Below are 17,388 nucleotides of genomic sequence, written 5' to 3' on the forward strand. Positions count from 1 at the left end.
GAGGCTCAATCTCCTGCCTCTTCTTTTGCCTGGACGTACAGGAAGTCCAGCCTGTGTGAGTGTCTTACTTGTGATATTCATGCCCTGTCCACTATTACTGTCCCTGCCAAGTTACGAACATGTCCTGTTAGGATAGGATAGAGTAGGATAGGACATGGTTTTGTAGAGTGCTCAAATGCCGAGGCGCCTTGGCGCTAAGAAGTGAGATAGGGGGATTGTGGCGGCTATAACTGCTTTTTATAGAGGTGGAAACAGCCATGTTTTAGTGCCTTCCTGAAAAGTAGCCTATTGGACATTAATCTCCTGGAGATAGGCAGCTGTTTCCACAATTTGGCTGCACAATGTGACAGACTCCTGCCTCCCCACCTGGCTGTACGAATTTTTGAAATACAAATGAAACCTGCATCAGTGGCTCTGAGGTTTCTAGTGGGGAAATACCAGGAGAAAAGATTCCGAAAATCAGCAACCCCTCCGCGGAATAGTGCCTTATGCACCAAGCATAGGGCTTTGAACTCCGTCCTTTGCTGGATCGGGAGCCAATGCACCGACCTAATAGCAGCAGAAGTGGAATGCCCTCTGGGAATGTTTAACAATAGCCGAGCAGCACCATTTTGAATCAATTGTAAATTTAACCTCTTGGCTATATCCACTCCTATAAAAAGTACATTGCAAAATCTATTCGCGAGAGGATGAGGGCAACTACTACTGATTTCTTCAGATCTTGGGGTATAAAAGGAAATGTCTTCCTAAGAAGCTTCAATATGAAGAAGCAGGAAGAGGCTACACTATTAATATGGCCCGCAAAGTTAAGCTGGTCATCAAAAGTAACCCAAAGGTTCTTAACTTTGTTAGACGGAACAGGACGTTGACCTGTGTCTGTCGGCCACCATGTTGAGTTCCATAGGGATGGCCCATTGCCAAACCCCATCACCTTGGTCTTATCGATATTGAGCTTGAAATAATTACGACTGATCCATCTCATGATATTAGGCAGACAGGCATGGAAATTGACAGCAGTAGCCTCAGACTGTTTGGATACAGAGATGACAATCTGTGAATCGTCTGCATAGGAAACCAGCGAAAACCATACGCTCTGATAAGTGTAGCAACTGGAGCGACGTGTACATTGAACAGTGTGGGTGACAGTGCAGATCCCTGCAGCACCTCACACAGTATGCAGAACGATTCAGACTGCACATTTTCCCAATGTATACTCTGCTGCCTAGAGGCCAGAAATGAAGAAAGAAGGGACAGAGCCAATTCCACAATCCTCACCGCTCTCAGCCGCCTTACTAACACCGCGTGATTCACAGTGTCAAATGCTGCTGAGAGGTCTAATGAGGACGGCTTTGTCCCCTCCATCCACTTGTCTGTGAATTTCCTCCGTTCCCATGATCAGGGTGGTCTCGGTTTTTACTTTAATAATTCTTTCGGGTACCACCTGGTTAACCACTGTAGCAATCCAGTTATTAAACTGGGTAGCCGCCTCATTGCTGTCCCTGACCCGCACAGGAGGACCGATGTTTAAAGTCTGCTCAAGTTTCGCCCCTTAGACTTTATTCCATGATCTAGTTTTGAAACTAGCTGCTTTATTTGTAATGGACAATATGAAACAATGGGGTAGCCCAGTACAGTGCAGAACCCGGGGATTAATACTATAAGCGAACAGTGGTTCTGCCACTCTTAAAAATCAAAAATATCTTTATACAGTTATGTCACTCCAAAAGGATGAGAACAATCAACACTCCCCATGAGCAAACGAATAGAGTTCAAAGCTATGACATTAGCGTACCGAGCCTCTAAGGGTCTCGGATCTGCCCACCTACGATCGACCCTCCGGCCCCACTGCAATACTAGAGCCCTTCGCTCAAACACCAAATTTTTGCTGGCCAGCCCAAGATTTAAAAAAGCTCGAGCTGGAGGCAAAACTTTTGAGTTGAGAGCTGCTCAAAGATGGAATAAATTGCCTCTGGACCTTCGTAGGAGCAATTCGGAACGTGAATTCCGTAGATCCTTGAAAACATTCCTGTTTTGCCTGTAAATTTCTACCCACGGAGACCGTCTCTCAATTCCTTCAGCGCCGGGACACCCCTTTGGGGTAGCTGCGCGCTTAATAAAAGACACAATAATAATAATAATAATAATAATAATAATAATAATAATAATAATAATAATAATAATAAAAGAAAGAAATACACCTTATGACCAAACCAAGAACCGCAAAACTCTTGTATTATTTTTCATGATATATTTTTTATATCAATATTTTGAAAAGTGAGTGTAAACGTGTTTAAATACATATAATCACATACACACAGAACAATTCTTCTGTACTAACATTTAAGACTCGTGAACACAAACATTTAAATGCTTACATATCACGACACATTACATAATATACATGGAATTAAACTACAAAGACAAATTATATATAAACACAGTGTGAAGTTTTTGGGAAATAGAAGTATCAGCCCGGTGAGTGATGAATCAAATTATTTCTTTGTTATCCTGGGCGATCATCAACACCTGTCAATATAGCGTTGACATTTCGACCCCTGTGAAATGTGCGATATTATAACCGTCTTGATGGGGTCTTCCTCGTGACTAACTAGATGGTCTGTGTGTAGCCTTTATAGGGCTTCCACCCTGTCATATATTCGTGGCACGATAGTCCTACTCGTGCACTGATAATAATTTGACTCGGATGTCCTATGTTGACTTCAACAAGGATTACTCTTGTATACCTTTCCTCCGGCGTCTGGCGCACGGGCCTCCATGGGGAATCTCAATCAAAACAAGAAGGGTGACTTCAAGGGGCCTTCCGCTTCCTCCTCATGCACCCCTCGTACCTACTTCCAAGGCTTGTGAGTGGCCTTTGAAAATTGATTGAATTTAGTAACTAGCCCCTTGCTCGGAGCGACGGGCAAGGGGATAGTTACTAAATCCAAGCAGTTTTTTTGACAAGTGTTGATGACAAAGAAATAATTTGATTAACCCCTTCCATGCTCATGACCGAACGGTTTCGTCATGAGCGTCGGTTGGCCTGTTCTCATGACGGAACCGCTCCGTCATGAGTCCATAGGTTCTTTAGAACCCAGCACTGCAGCGGAATTCGCGCAGTGCTGAAGGGGTTAATCACTAATTGGGCTGATACTTCTATTTTCAAAAAACTTCGTACTGTGTTTACATTATATATAATTTTTCTTTGTAGCGGTTCTTGGTTTGGACATAAGTTGTATTTCTTTCTTTCATTTGTTGATTGTTCTCATCCTTTTGGAGAGGCATGACTGTATAAAGATATTTTTGATTATTTGTAATGGAAGCATTTGTTTTGATGACGTTGATATTAAAATATGTCGCCCTATGTTTAGTCCAGGAGAGAGTGGAAGTTTTAACCACTGTGACATCAGAATTATTCGTAAAAATACCATCAAGTGTATGGCCAGGAGAGTGGGTGGGTCAAGGCACTAATTGGGACAACCCATCGCCTGCTAAATTGTCCAATAACCTTTATGTCCTATCCTATCCTGACTGGATACTGAGTAACCGGATGGAAGTGCGATATTCCAATCAGGGGCAGATGTTGGTTAGTCCGCGTTTCAGTTAGGAATATTAAATCAGGGGTAGAACCTTGCAATAAGCATTCTAGCTGGAGCTCAAAACTGCTGCTGATCTACTGTTCCCAATTCTGCTGAGCAAGAGAACTCGTTTTACCGTCTGCAGCCTGTGCTGGCTGTCTGAAGCTGACGCTGATTCCTCACTGTGTCGTGGTGCTGCCTCCCCTGACTCGCTGGTGTGAGCGTGAGCTGCACTCGGCACGCTCTGCCTGTCGCTCCCAGCTGGAGTCAGAGGGGTTGAGGCCAGGGTGCAAACAGCATTCTAGCTGGTACTAGTGTTTGCTCAGTGAGTGCATGTTGAGCAGTGAACAGTGCAGTGGCTGGTCACACATCGTCCCCACCTCATCTCAAGTGGCTGAGATCAGCAGTTGGGCTATATTTCAGACTCCATTGTGTCCCCCCTTCTATTAGTGTTTTCAAGGCTAGGGAGGTGGGTGTTTGCTGGCATGGTACGTCAAAACTCCTAACTGTTCACCCCAACACACCCCTCACAGCACTTAGAATATGGGAGTGGTCTGCCACACGTCTGAAATTCAAAGTAGCATATGTTGAGAGTCCCCTGTCGACAGTCGCCAGACATCTGACCGCTACGGGTTGTTATAACGTTTCTCAGTTTGGACAAGACCTGGCGCTGTGGTGCCTGCTTGGCGTGTGGGGGCACAGCGACTAGTCTGGGGATCTCTCCGACAATGTCATGGAGTGGGTGTTTCTTTCTCCGTGACCTATTTTGATGTCAGGCAGCCATGTCTGGCTGGGGTGCATCCAGAAATGTGTGATCTGTGTGGCAGCACTGGTCAGTGCTTCTTCAGGTCCTTGGGATGGGCAGGCGTCTTGCTTCTCAAAGCCCTTCGTAGCAACCTGAAGGAGCTAGGGTAAATTCCTTTATATTGGTGACCGAGGCGCTTGGGCATAGGTGACAGGTGTGGGGTGTCCGTCAAATTAGGAATTCCAGTCTTCCTTACTCATATAGCTGGTCAATCTAGGTAAAATGAGGCAGGCAGTATTCATGTTCAGTATGAGGCTGGTTTCTGCCTCTCCTGCACCTGGTGAGTGGTTTATGCTTTTTACTTGGCGCCAACTGATGTCAGGTATAACTTGCCCTACGGCCTTGGGTTGGTTGGCGACACACATCTTGTACTCTGTAGGCAAAAATATAAATCTTTAATGTCGCTTTGCAAAGATTTATGACGTTGTCTCCAAGGAAATATAAACACAAACTTACAGATAAGTTTGTTAGTGCTGCAGGGTAAAATAGCTGTAAACTATGATTCCAGAATGCTTGTTTTTCTCTACTTTTTTGGAAATTGCTTCAATTATTTTGATGAATTTCACAGTATAAAAGCAAAAGTTTGTGAAGATGTAAATTTTTATAAGTAAAAAATATATTTTTGTGTAAGAAGCTAAACGTGAATTTGCAATGATGGCTATGCTTTTGAGACTCACTTTTTTTAAACTTTGTCCTGAGGCGCCAATCTGTTCTGACATTATGTGTTCTTTTTAAATAAATAAAAAGATAAATAAATAAAAAAATAAAAATAAAAAACAAACACTGTAGGGCACTGAGGAACTTGAGAAAACTTCGCAGAAGTGCAATTTCAGCACACATTTAGCAGCATGCCAATATACAAAACACATAAAATTAATTGTAATCAGCAAAACAAAAATAAGTTAAACTGTCAACATCATAAATACTAAATGCATGTCTTTTTATTCTCACTGCACCCAGTGTACATGTTTGTAGATGTCAAGTGGCTCATGTCATACGTGAAATGTTTTTTTCACAAGAATTGGATTTGTGCATGGCGTATGGCAAAAGCGCAGAATTGTGAGGTAATGCCTCGGACAACGAAAACCTATAGAAGTAACAGACCAAGTCTTCTGGGATCTCATGTGGTGGTAAGTCATGACAATGAAGGTTGTATTGGGTCCACCACAGAAGGTAACTGATAGTACCATGCTTTGGGCAATGTTAAGGAGCTAGCATCCTTTGTTTTAATTAAACAGATGCAGAACATAATGGAAATCCTTACTTCCTTATTTAATTAAAATGTTAGGCTTCTTTTGTGGTACATATGTAAGTTCTTGTGGTTTGAAAGTGGGCGTAACTCGGTACTCATACCCGGTGACCTCCGGCAGCTTTTCATATATTAGTAATATTGCATGTGGTGCTGTTGGTAACAATCCTCAAGTTCTTTCAATCTTGGATGGTCAGTCGGGTCCTACTACTGCGAGTTTCACGTGTCTTCTGGGGTCAAATCCTCCTCCCAACTCTCACAATTGCACTTCTCTCCCAGTGACGAGAAAGAACTCAATGGTAACTAAATACTTCGGGCTTCATTAATGGGATTTTGCCACCGGTCACAGCAATAAGGCACTTGCTGCACTGCCCTATGCCAAAGTGAAAGGGCGGAAATGCACAGTATTAATCCAATAGGGTGTATTCCTGTCCTTTACCCCTGCTCTGGTGCTGTTTCGGCCTCTGGGTGGCACATGTGTCATGCATAAGCATGGGCGAATTTTGCGAATCTCGCGTTCGCAAATTTTGCAGATTTGCGAACTCGCAATCCGCAAAATCGGCGAATTCTCGCGAATTTGCGGATTTTTTTTTTGTGTTCGCGCGGGTTTCTGCCAGTTCGCGAGGGTTTTGTACAATTTCGCAAAACGCGAACTTACCTGTCGGGTCGCAAGTTTCGCGAACTTGTTATTTCTACGTGTCCAGCCTGTTTGGGACACTCTTCTTCATCACTGCCACTCTCTGTCACCACTGCCACTCTCTGACTACTCATGCCACCCTCTGGCCCACCCATGCCACCCTCTGTTTCATCACAGCACCCTCTGTTTGTCCAGTCAGTGTACATTATTGTTGCAACGCAAGCACACCTTCCCTGCCTCAAGTGACCTGAATTAATTTGGGGCTGATTAATGTGTCACAGAATATTTTTTTAGCTGGCACCTGCTTCCTTAGTGCTTCCTGATTAGTGATCTTTTGCACTTGCTAAGTGCTTTCATTGTTGCAAAATTAGTTACAACACCTGCCCTGCCCCAACTGACAATAATGAATTAGGGGCTGATTAATGGATTTGAACTTCCAGCCTGGCTCCTGCTTGTCTCCCTTAGCTGTAATTCAGGATCTTTGTGGCATATGTGTAACTATTCTGAGGTTCAGAGCTGGGTCACATAATAGTTGCAAGTAGGCAACTGAACTCTGGAGGGGCCCCTCAGGAAGCACTACAGGAAATGGCTACTAATGATGAGCCTGAACTTTTGAACCTGGTAAGTAGTTTCAGTTTTGCTAAGATCGTATTTCTGCAATTTAGCGCTTATTCGTGGGGCGCGAAGTTGTACTGGGAAGCCGCGAACTCACGCGAACAGTGCGAGCAAAATCCGCTGCTCGCGGATTTGCGGATTTTGCGGGAGATTCGCGAATCTCGCGGATTGCGAATTTACCGAAAATCCGCAAAATCCGCGAGCGAAACGGATTTTCCGCCCATGCTTAGTCATGCACATACTTGTAAACAACATCAGGACACCAGCAGGGCGCATCTGCTATGCACATATTTGTAAACAGTAGCCATGACCATACCTGTAAACAGCTGCAGTGACAGCTGGTGTGTGTGTGTGTGTCTTGCTCATACTTGTAAACAGCTGCAGTGACAGCTGGTGGGTCTGTGTGTCTTGCTCATACTTGTAAACAGCAGCAGTGACGGCTGGTGGGTGTGTGTGTCTTGCTCATACTTGTAAACAGCTGCAGTGACGGCTGGTGGGCGTGTGTGTCTTGCTCATACTTGTAAACAGCTGCAGTGATGGCTGGTGGGTCTGTGTGTCTTGCTCATACTTGTAAGCAGCTGCAGTGACGGCTGGTGGGTGTGTGTGTCTTGCTCATACTTGTAAACAGCTGCAGTGACGGCTGGTGGGTCTGTGTGTCTTGCTCATACTTGTAAACAGCTGCAGTGACGGCTGGTGGGTTTGTGTGTCTTGCTCATACTTGTAAACAGCTGCAGTGACAGCTGGTGGGTCTGTGTGTCTTGCTCATACTTGTAAACAGCTGCAGTGACGGCTGGTGGGTCTGTGTGTCTTGCTCATACTTGTAAACAGCTGCAGTGACGGCTGGTGGGCCTGTGTGTCTTGCTCATACTTGTAAACAGCTGCAGTGACAGCTGGTGGGTCTGTGTGTCTTGCTCATACTTGTAAACAGCTGCAGTGACGGCTGGTGGGTCTGTGTGTCTTGCTCATACTTGTAAACAGCTGCAGTGACGGCTGGTGGGTCTGTGTGTATTGCTCATACTTGTAAACAGCTGCAGTGACGGCTGGTGGGTCTGTGTGTCTTGCTCATACTTGTAAACAGCTGCAGTGACGGCTGGTGGGCCTGTGTGTCTTGCTCATACTTGTAAACAGCTGCAGTGACAGTGGTAGGGTGTGTGTTCCAAGTCCACACTTGTAAACAGCAGCAAAGACAGCAGAAGACCACATGTGCAGTGCTGCACATAGGAACAGTTAGCACAGCAGGGTTCATGTGCCATGCCCGTAAAAGAGGGACAGGGACAGCATTAGGGTGCTGTGCCATGCTCATACCTGTAAACAGCTGCAGTGATGACAATAAGGAGCATGTGCCATGCATATACTTGAAACAGCAACAATGACAGCACTAGGGCGAATGTGCTATGTCCATACCTGTAAACAGCAGCAGGCTGTGTGTGTCATGTCCATACCTGTAATCAGCAGCCAAGACCATACCTGTAAACAGCAGCAGTGCCAGCAGCGCCAGCAGTAGGGTGAGGGGGTCATGGACATACCTGTAAACAGCAGCAGTGCCAGCAGTAGGGTGAGTGTGTCATGTCCATACCTGTAATCAGCAGCCATGACCATACCTGTAAACAGCAGCAGTGCCAGCAGTAGGGTGAGTGTGTCATGTCCATACCTGTAATCAGCAGCCATGACCATACCTGTAAACAGCAGCAGTGCCAGCAGTAGGGTGAGTGTGTCATGTCCATACCTGTAATCAGCAGCCATGACCATACCTGCAAACAGCAGCAGTGCCAGCAGTAGGGTGAGTGTGTCATGTCCATACCTGCAAACAGCAGCAGTGACAGCAGGAGGGTGTGTGTGCCATGCACATACTTGTACACAGCAACCGTGACCATACCTTTAAACACCAGCAGTGACGGCAGTAGGGTGTGTGTGCCATGAACATACTTGTGAACAGCAACCGTGAACATACCTGTAAACACCAGCAGTGCCGGCAGTAGGGTGTGTGTGCCATGCACATACTTGTAAACAGTAACCGTGACCATACCTGTAAACACCAGCAGTGCCGGCAGTAGGGTGTGTGTGCCATGAACATACTTGTAAACAGCATCAGGAAAGTAGTAGGTTGTGTGTGCCATGCCTTGACCTATGCCAACCATTGACGACAGCAGCAGGGTCAAGGGTTACTTACACAAAGCACCAACAGGAGGTCCAGCAGCCAGGGAGGATTTATACTATGTCTAGCACTACAAACAGCAACACAAAAAGATGATGGACAGAATGCTAGACATTGTGAAACTTTCACCCCTAGTCACAGATCTGGGTTTAATCCATCGCTATTTTGCTCACCATGCCACCCCAATTCAAACCCAGCCATATGCAAATCAGTCTTAACCCTGTGCCTCATGGGAACAGTCCAGCCCCAACTGCCAAGCCAGGTCTTCAAGCATCCTGGGACCGGTTTCGGGCTAAGAGCCCTCATCAGCCAGGCTAGCTTGAATGGCACAGTGAGCCCGGGACCCAAATCTGGGCAGGCCCATCCCACTTAGGGCATCTATAGTAACACAAAAAGATGATGGATGGAATGCTGAACATTGTCAAAGATTCACCCTCAGTCACAGATCTGGGTGCAATCCATCGCTTTTTGTTCACCATGCCACCCCAGATTCCGTCCATCATCTTTTTGTGGTGCTATTGTCGCCCTAAGTGGGAAGGGCATGCCATTGGATTCAAGCTAGCCTGGCTGATGAGGGGCGATACCCTGAAGCCGGTCCTAGGATGCTTGTTTCTCGTCCAGGGAGGACCTGGCCTGGCAGCTCGTGCTGGACTGTTCCCATGGGGCACAGGGTCAAGACTGACTTGCATATGGCTGGGTCCAAACTGGAATGGCATGGTGAGCAAAAAACGATGGATTTAGGCCCAGATCTGTCTACTGGGGTGAATGTTTGACAATGTTCAACGTTCTGTCCATTATCATTGTATGTTGCTATTGCACTACAAACAGCAGCCCTGACAGAGGCAGTGTGCTCTGAACGTCCATCCAGCTCCACACACTGCTGCCAGCATGTGCAATTTCGAGCATCACACGATATGCACACGAAGGTGCGCGTTAATTATGCCGACGGGCATTTTGCTGTTTGCATTGCAGCGCTTAATTAAACAACAGTGCAGTTGTAGGTGGTGAAATGACTGCTGGCAGAGTGAGGAGGGCAGTGGGCTTACTGTGAGTCGAGGGGGTACACCCTCATAAAAATAAAGGCAATAATCGCACAGGCAGTGCTTAACTTGTAAAAGAAAGAGTGCAGGTGCCTGAAGCTCAAATCAGAAGCTTGTGGCCAGTGCAATTAAATATCAGCGCACCAAATACCACGGCTGGTGGTCTTAAATCCAGCTCATTTTTTTTTTTTAACATCATTTTTATTGCATCACCATTATAAATGTACAGACAAGATATTCAACCAAATTAGCATGACATGAATCGATGCAATTGAAGACATTCGATCTTCATCCGGGGGGGTCATCCCGCTCTTGACGCGGGCGGCTTCATTTCCGTTCTTGTCTCGTACTGCTTACATTGTCTGACCGCTTCACTTTGCACATAACCCTGGAATGCTTTTGTGATTTACGCCCCTCCCCCTCCCACAATTTCGGTACCCCAACATCCCTCCAATCCAGCTTCCTACCCGCCCTCCCCCGTGGTCGCGCCGCGCTTGGGTAACCATGTATTAGTGCCCGGTGTGTTGTAGGAGGAAGTAAACAATCGCTAAGGTGTGTTCTCCTGTATAGTGTTAGGGTCTGCTCCAGCTAGTTCGCTCTCGCCTTCCTGCTCCTCATCGTCCACATCTCTGAGCGCCTGCACCATCACCTCCCATGCAGTCGCCCTTTCCAGTGCTTTCTCATCATTCGACCTCCAAGCCATCTGGTACCGTAGGGTACTATCACACGCGGCCCATCTCAGACACTCCCCATACCATCTTTTATACGTGGGCCCCACTCTGGACTTCCAATTTCGTGTGATCTCCCGCTTGGCCAAGATAAGCCCTAAATTTATAAATTTACTTGACATCGTATTTCTGGGTGTGTGTGGGAACCAGTGAAGGATGCCAACTGCTTTAGTATACTGGATATCCCTGTCCGTCGCGCCGTTGAGGGCCCGCCCAACTTCCTGCCAATAGTCGCCCAAAGTGGGGCAGTCCCACAGCATATGACATAGATCCGCCCCCGCTGTATTACATCTGGGGCAAGCAGCGTCGGTCGTCCCAAAGTACTGGCGGATTTTCCCGGGCGTGAGGTATGCCCTGTGGATAACATAAAAGTGGATCAATTGGAACCTTGCATTCCTCGAGCTCTTCCGCGCCCTCCTCAGCAGTTGGCCCCAGGTCGTGTCTGGTATCTCCACCTGGAGGTCCAGCTCCCACTTGGCCTTCAGGGCTGCCAAAGGTTGCAGGGCCTCCCGCTGCATCCTCGAGTACAGGCACGTGACGGCCTTAAAGGTTCCCGCCGCCATCATGGCGTACTGGCAAGCCATCGAGGTGCCTGGTTCCTGCAGCCCTTCCCCCCAGTGGGCTCGCATGGCGCCCGTGACTGCCGCATGCAGCAGGTAGTCACCCCTCGGCAGGTCAAATCTCTCCTGCAGGTCCCGAAACGGCAGCAACACCCCATCTTCGTAGAGGTCACCCAGCACGTGCACTCCCGCCTCCTCCCACCCTAGCAAGCGTGACCAATCACCTCCATGCGGGAGGGCAGTGACCATTCCCAGCGGTATTTCGGGGGCATACATAAGACGGACACCCGCCCGCTTACGGGCCCGGTCCCAACATAGCCGGAAAGTCTGTTCCTCGACCGTCAGGTCTCCCACTCGGAGTTTCTGGTGCAGCGTAATATAAGCCAGAACGTGTCGCGGGGTGCCTTCGGCTCTCGCGTCTTCGGGACCTCTATATACTCTTGCCACCTCCTGAGTAAAAGTCTGCAGCTGCGCGGCGAGGTAATATCCTTCGAAGTCTGGCACTGCCATACCTCCCTCATTCTTGGGGCGTAACAGCGTGTCGAGCGCTATGCGTCTCCTACCCGTGCCCCACAGGAACGCTATAATCAGTGACCTCAGGCGTTTGAAAACCAAACTCGGGATCCATACCGGCAGTGTCCTAAAATAATACAGAAGCCTGGGCAGGGCTATCATTTTAAGCAGGGAAATTCTACCAGCCAGGGAGAGCGGTAGAGTCGCCCAGAAGTCCATAGATCCACGCAGGGCGTTAATACAGCGAATTATGTTGCCATCCAGCAGGTCGGACGGGGCGTGGTAAACATAGACCCCTAGATAATGTAGGCAGCGCGGCTCCCACCGGAGTTCCTGAGCAGTGAGTGGGCACGGCTCTCCCGGCCTCAGGGGAAACAGACAGGATTTGGGCCAGTTGACCCTCAGGCCCGATAACCTACCGAACTGCTCCAGTAGCCTCCGCGCCCCCTGAAGTTCGGCGCCGGCAACGGCCAAGAACATCAACAAGTCATCCGCATATAGGGAGATGAGGTGTGGCCTCCCCCTAAAAGACAAACCCGCGTAGTGGCGGCCCAGTCTGGCTACCGCAGCGAAGGGTTCCATTGCCAACGCAAACAGTAGCGGGGATAGGGAACAACCCTGTCTAGTGCCACGACTAATCGGGTATTGACTTGAGATCAGTGCCCCCACCCGGACCCTTGCTACCGCCTCAGTATAGAGGACCTTGGTCCACTGTATATATCCGTCTCCCAACCCAAAGCGACGCATCACCTCATACAGGTATCCCCATTCGAGGCTGTCAAATGCCTTCTCAATGTCGATGGACAGGACAAATGGGGAGACGGTGTCCGGCCAATCCGCACCCATCAGTCTCGTGAGTCTACGGATGTTATGGGTGGTATTGCGTGTCGGTATGAAACCGCACTGGTCACCATGAACCAGGCCCGTCATGTGCACTAGTAATCTGTTGGCCAGAATTTTACTGAGGATCTTGTAGTCCGTCGTCAACATAGACAACGGACGATACGAGGACAGCGCCGCACCCTCTCTGCCCGGCTTCAAAAGTGGGATCATAAGGGCCCGCACATAGAGCCCGGGAGTCGGCCCTTCTCCTGCGCCTCATTGTATACCTCGCGCAGCCGCGGAGCAAGATGTTCTAGGTATTTGCCATAAAATTCGATCGGTAGACCGTCAAGGCCCGGGGTCTTGTTTCTAGCCATCTGTTTTACAGCACAACCTATTTCTCCGAGGGAGATGGGCCGCCCTAACTCTTCTGCCTCCGAGTCCTCCACTCGCGGCAACTCTAGCCCGTCCAAGAACTCCTCAAGTTCCTCCGTCCCTCCCGTGTTACCACTCAGATAGAGCCCTTCATAATAAGCTCGGAACTTGTTCAGGATCCCGGGTTGGGAGTGGCAAGGCTCCTCCCCTGGCTCCTGGATCCTCATGATCGGCCCTCCCCCCCGGATAGGGTTAGCAAGCCAAGCCAACATCGCCCCCGCCTTATCACCTTCCGCATGCGCCCTCGTCACGTACGCCTTGTGGTCGAAGCTACGCAGCCGCTCCAGCTCCACCGCCAGCCCCTCCCGCGCCCCGCTAAGCCCCTCCTGCAGTTCAGGGTGATTCGGGCGCCTCTTCTCAAGATCCCTCAGCCGTGTCTCAGCCTTGTCTAAGTCATCCAACAGAGTCTTCCGCGCCCCTGCCGTGTGCCCAATACAGTGTCCCCGCACCACCACCTTGAAAGCATCCCATTCAACCGCCCTCGTGGAAGCCGAGCCACTGTTCTCCTCAAAATACCTCTCAATACGTTCACTCAGGGCCTCCCTGAACAACAAGTCGTCCAGGGTGTCAGGTTGCAGGCGCCATGTTGGCACGCAGTTAACAGTCACCATCCATTCCAGAGACATCAACAAGGGGTTGTGGTCCGATATCGTCCTGGCCAAGTATTCCGCCCCTCCCACCGCGGGGAGCACACATTTCGAACAAAGAAACGCATCCAGCCTCACATGTAAATCATGCAAGTGCGAGTGAAAGGAGTAATCCCTAGTGGTGGGGTGCAACGCCCTCCATGCATCCGTGAGGGCCCAGCTCTCCTGCCATTCTAATCTACGCTTGGGGATCCTATGTGCTGGGGACGCGCGCAGCGGGGGATGGGACCTATCTAGTAGCACATCCTCAACTGAGTTGAAGTCCCCCCCCAAGAGGACCGGCCCTGCCAAATAACCCGCCAATTTGCCCGAGATGTTAGACAAGAAAGCGGGCAGATCCACATTAGGAGCATACACATTACAGAGAGAAATCATCCTGCCTCTCAGCCTTCCCTCCACCGCCACATACCTGCCCTCTGGGTCTATCGACGACTTCGAGACCTGGAAGGGGACCCCCGCCCGTATCCAAATCAATGTCCCCCTCGCAAATGCCGAGAATGTCGTATAGAATAACTGCCCCCTCCAGCGCCTTTGTAGAGCCGCCCCTTCCTGCTTATTTAGGTGTGTCTCCTGCAAAAACGCTATGTGAACCCCCCTACGCTTGAGGTACGCCTGAACCTTATGTCTGCGCGTCATGGACTGCATACCCCGCACATTCCAGGTCACACATTTCAACGCTCCAGTACTAGCCATACCCCCCTACACAACCGGACCAGACAGCAAAGAACAGTGTTCGTATAAGTCCCGCGACCACGGGCCCCCCCCCCACCCTCTCCAAACAGGAAGCCAAACCCCTCCAGCAACTACAACCCCCTGAGCAACCCCAACTGCTCGCAACTCCCACCCCCCCAGGACAGGCCCCCCCGCAGCTGGAAGTACCCCCATCCAAACCAACACTCCCGACCACCCCTCAAGGAAAGGTGGTAATATTCGCAGTCCCCACTGCGATGACCTTAGGGGCCAGTAAGGCGCGGCTCAATGCTATAAGTCCTCCAACATATCAGCCCCGCGCGCTCCACCCCACAATCCCCACATTACAGCTCCCCAAAACCTCAATCAACATCTGCTGCGGGTCCATCGCCCCGGTGTCCAACCAGCGAGTCCATTCCGCCAAACCAGTTCAGCACGCCTCTAGTATCTCTCCCGAGGTCTGCGGCGTCACTATAGGGCCCCGGGCTCCGCCAAATTCCGATTGACCTGTCTCTGAGCCCGTGCCCGGGGCCTCCGAATCCGTACCCTTCCCAGACTGAGTCCTGGCGGCTCTAGATAAGTCCACCACCGCCTGTAGGGCCGCCTGCCTCTCCGCCTCTGTCTGCGACATCGATGGTTTCCCGGTCCTCTTGCGGTTCCTTCTGATCCGTTGGGACTGCCTGATCGGCTTTTCCACCTTAGCCTCTTCCTCCCTGGCCTTGGCACCGTCCGGTCCTGCCTTATAGGTGTCCCACCAGTCCCATGCGTCCGCGGAAGTCGTGAAGAATAAAGACTTCTCATCCACCACCACTCTTAGCTTGGCGGGGAACAACAGGGAGTACTTGATGCCTTCCTGGCGGAGCTCCCGCTTGAGGGACAGGAAGTTTGCCCGGAGTCGCTGAGTCTCAAACGTGTAGTCCGGGAACATGGTGACTCTGTTGTTTTCCACTTGAAAGGGCCCTACCTCTCTCGCCCTCTGCAGAAGCCAGTCTCTGTCCCGGTAATGGAGTAACTTGAACACCACCGGGCGAGGAGGAAGGCCCAAGGCTGGCGGACGCGCCGGAACTCTATGTGCCCGCTCCAGGGAGAAGAAGGGGGACAGACCTTCTGGTGCCACCTCCGTCCGCAGCCAGTTATCCAAATAGCCCACCATGTTGTCGCCTTCAATTTTCTCCGGCAGGCCCACTAGGCGTACATTATTGCGCCTGTTCCTGTTTTCAGCATCCTCGGCCCTCCTTTCCAGCACCTTCAGACGGTCCATCACGTCGGCCATCTGGGCCTTCACCGTTGCCTGGGCCGGGGCTAAGTCCTTAACCGTGGACTCCACGGATTTCACCCTGTCCTTGAGTTTGTCGTGATCGGCCTTCAGGAGGCCCAAGCCCGTTGCCACCTGAGCTATATCTTGCTGCAGGGCATCCTTTGTGGTGGCGATGGCTTCCAGGATACGATCCTGCATCCGCTGTAACGCCGCTTGGTCTCTCTCCGCTCCTTCCGCCGCCTCAGTGTCGGTCGCGCCATCTCCTTTCCCCTTCGGCTTTCCCATTTGGGCCGGGATGGGCGGTGGTCTTCAAGTGTGTACTTGGTCGCCCTCCGAGCGTCGCCGGGCACCGTCCTCCGGTCGGGTTCTCAGGCCCAGAAATGTCACCAAGAAGCAGGAAGCACCGAGCGGTCGTGGCCCGGCCAGCTCCAGTTGCGCCAGAGGTCCGGGGTTCTCGTCTCCAGGTCACTGTCGCACCGTTGTTGCCCCAATCAGGAGACGGTCCTCAACCACCGCCCAAGGGCGCGCCAAAAGTCCATCCGGCACCTGGGGAGAGGCGCGACGCGGCCGCCAACACCTCTAGCGTGTCCGGGAATGATCTTCAGTGGGTCTCCGGGCAGATGTCTCCGTCACAAGCTATCGCATGCCCTCGCCGCCATTTTGGGGTCCGCGACTTCTCGGCCGAGTTTAGCTTTCAAAGTCGAGATACTGCTGTGGGAAGGCTCGGTGTCGTCCTCCGTGGGTCCCGGACCCTCCGCAGTATCGTCCAGTACCGGATAGTGTCCTTTATCTCGGGGTTCAAATGAATTTTCAGGATATTATCCGGGATCGGGCACGGAGCTCCGAGCTCACGCTGCCTACCTCCTCGGCATCCAAGCCACGCCCCCCCCTTAAATCCAGCTCATGCTTCCTTAATGGTTGACTGACCGACACTCCCTGACCCTGTATCTCACTCTTGCAGGTTCCTGCTTTCTCTTTTTGTGACGAGTTTGCCATCTTTCTCTTCCTCTGTGATTTCTGATCTGTGTTATTCCCTCTCTTGCTCTCCCCTTAAATGTAAAGGAGGAAAAATAAGTGTCAGTCCCAGAAAATAAGTCCTGCCACCAAACACTGGCTCAAATTAAGCACTGACCATGGGGCAAACATGGTCGCCAGAGTATGTTAGGTTTCTCCTGTGGTGAAAATACACAAATCGTGTCACACAACTGTAGCATGTCCATGACAGCTGCTTGTCACCAGGACTTAGGGTGGAGGTGGGCTCCCACACCATTCTGGAAGGATCTCCAGCAGTTGGACGCCGCAGTGGCGTAGCTAGACTAGTTGCCGCCTGTGGCGGTTCCGTATGACGCTGCCCCGCGGCAGCGCGTAAGAGCAGGGGTTGCTGGAGATGCTGCAGGTAAGAACGGGGGATGGGGCCACCTGCACCTGTGCTACGCCAGAGGGACGTCGGTTTCAGTGGGTTCAGAGGTCTAAGGATTTTGCAATTTGCAAAAAAGTCACAATTTAGCATGTTGTTAAAAATGCTGCAGTTTTAACAAGAGTGCCCTAAAAAAAAATGCAATTTTAAAAGACAATAGATTGAACTTTCTTTTATTTGGTCTGTGTCGCCAATGGAATAATAAACGCAAGGTGAGCGCCAGGCCAGCAAGCTGCAGA

This window comes from Lissotriton vulgaris, chromosome 11 (genome assembly GCF_964263255.1).
Source record: "Lissotriton vulgaris chromosome 11, aLisVul1.2, whole genome shotgun sequence".
In the NCBI taxonomy this organism is placed as follows: Eukaryota; Metazoa; Chordata; class Amphibia; order Caudata; family Salamandridae; genus Lissotriton; species Lissotriton vulgaris.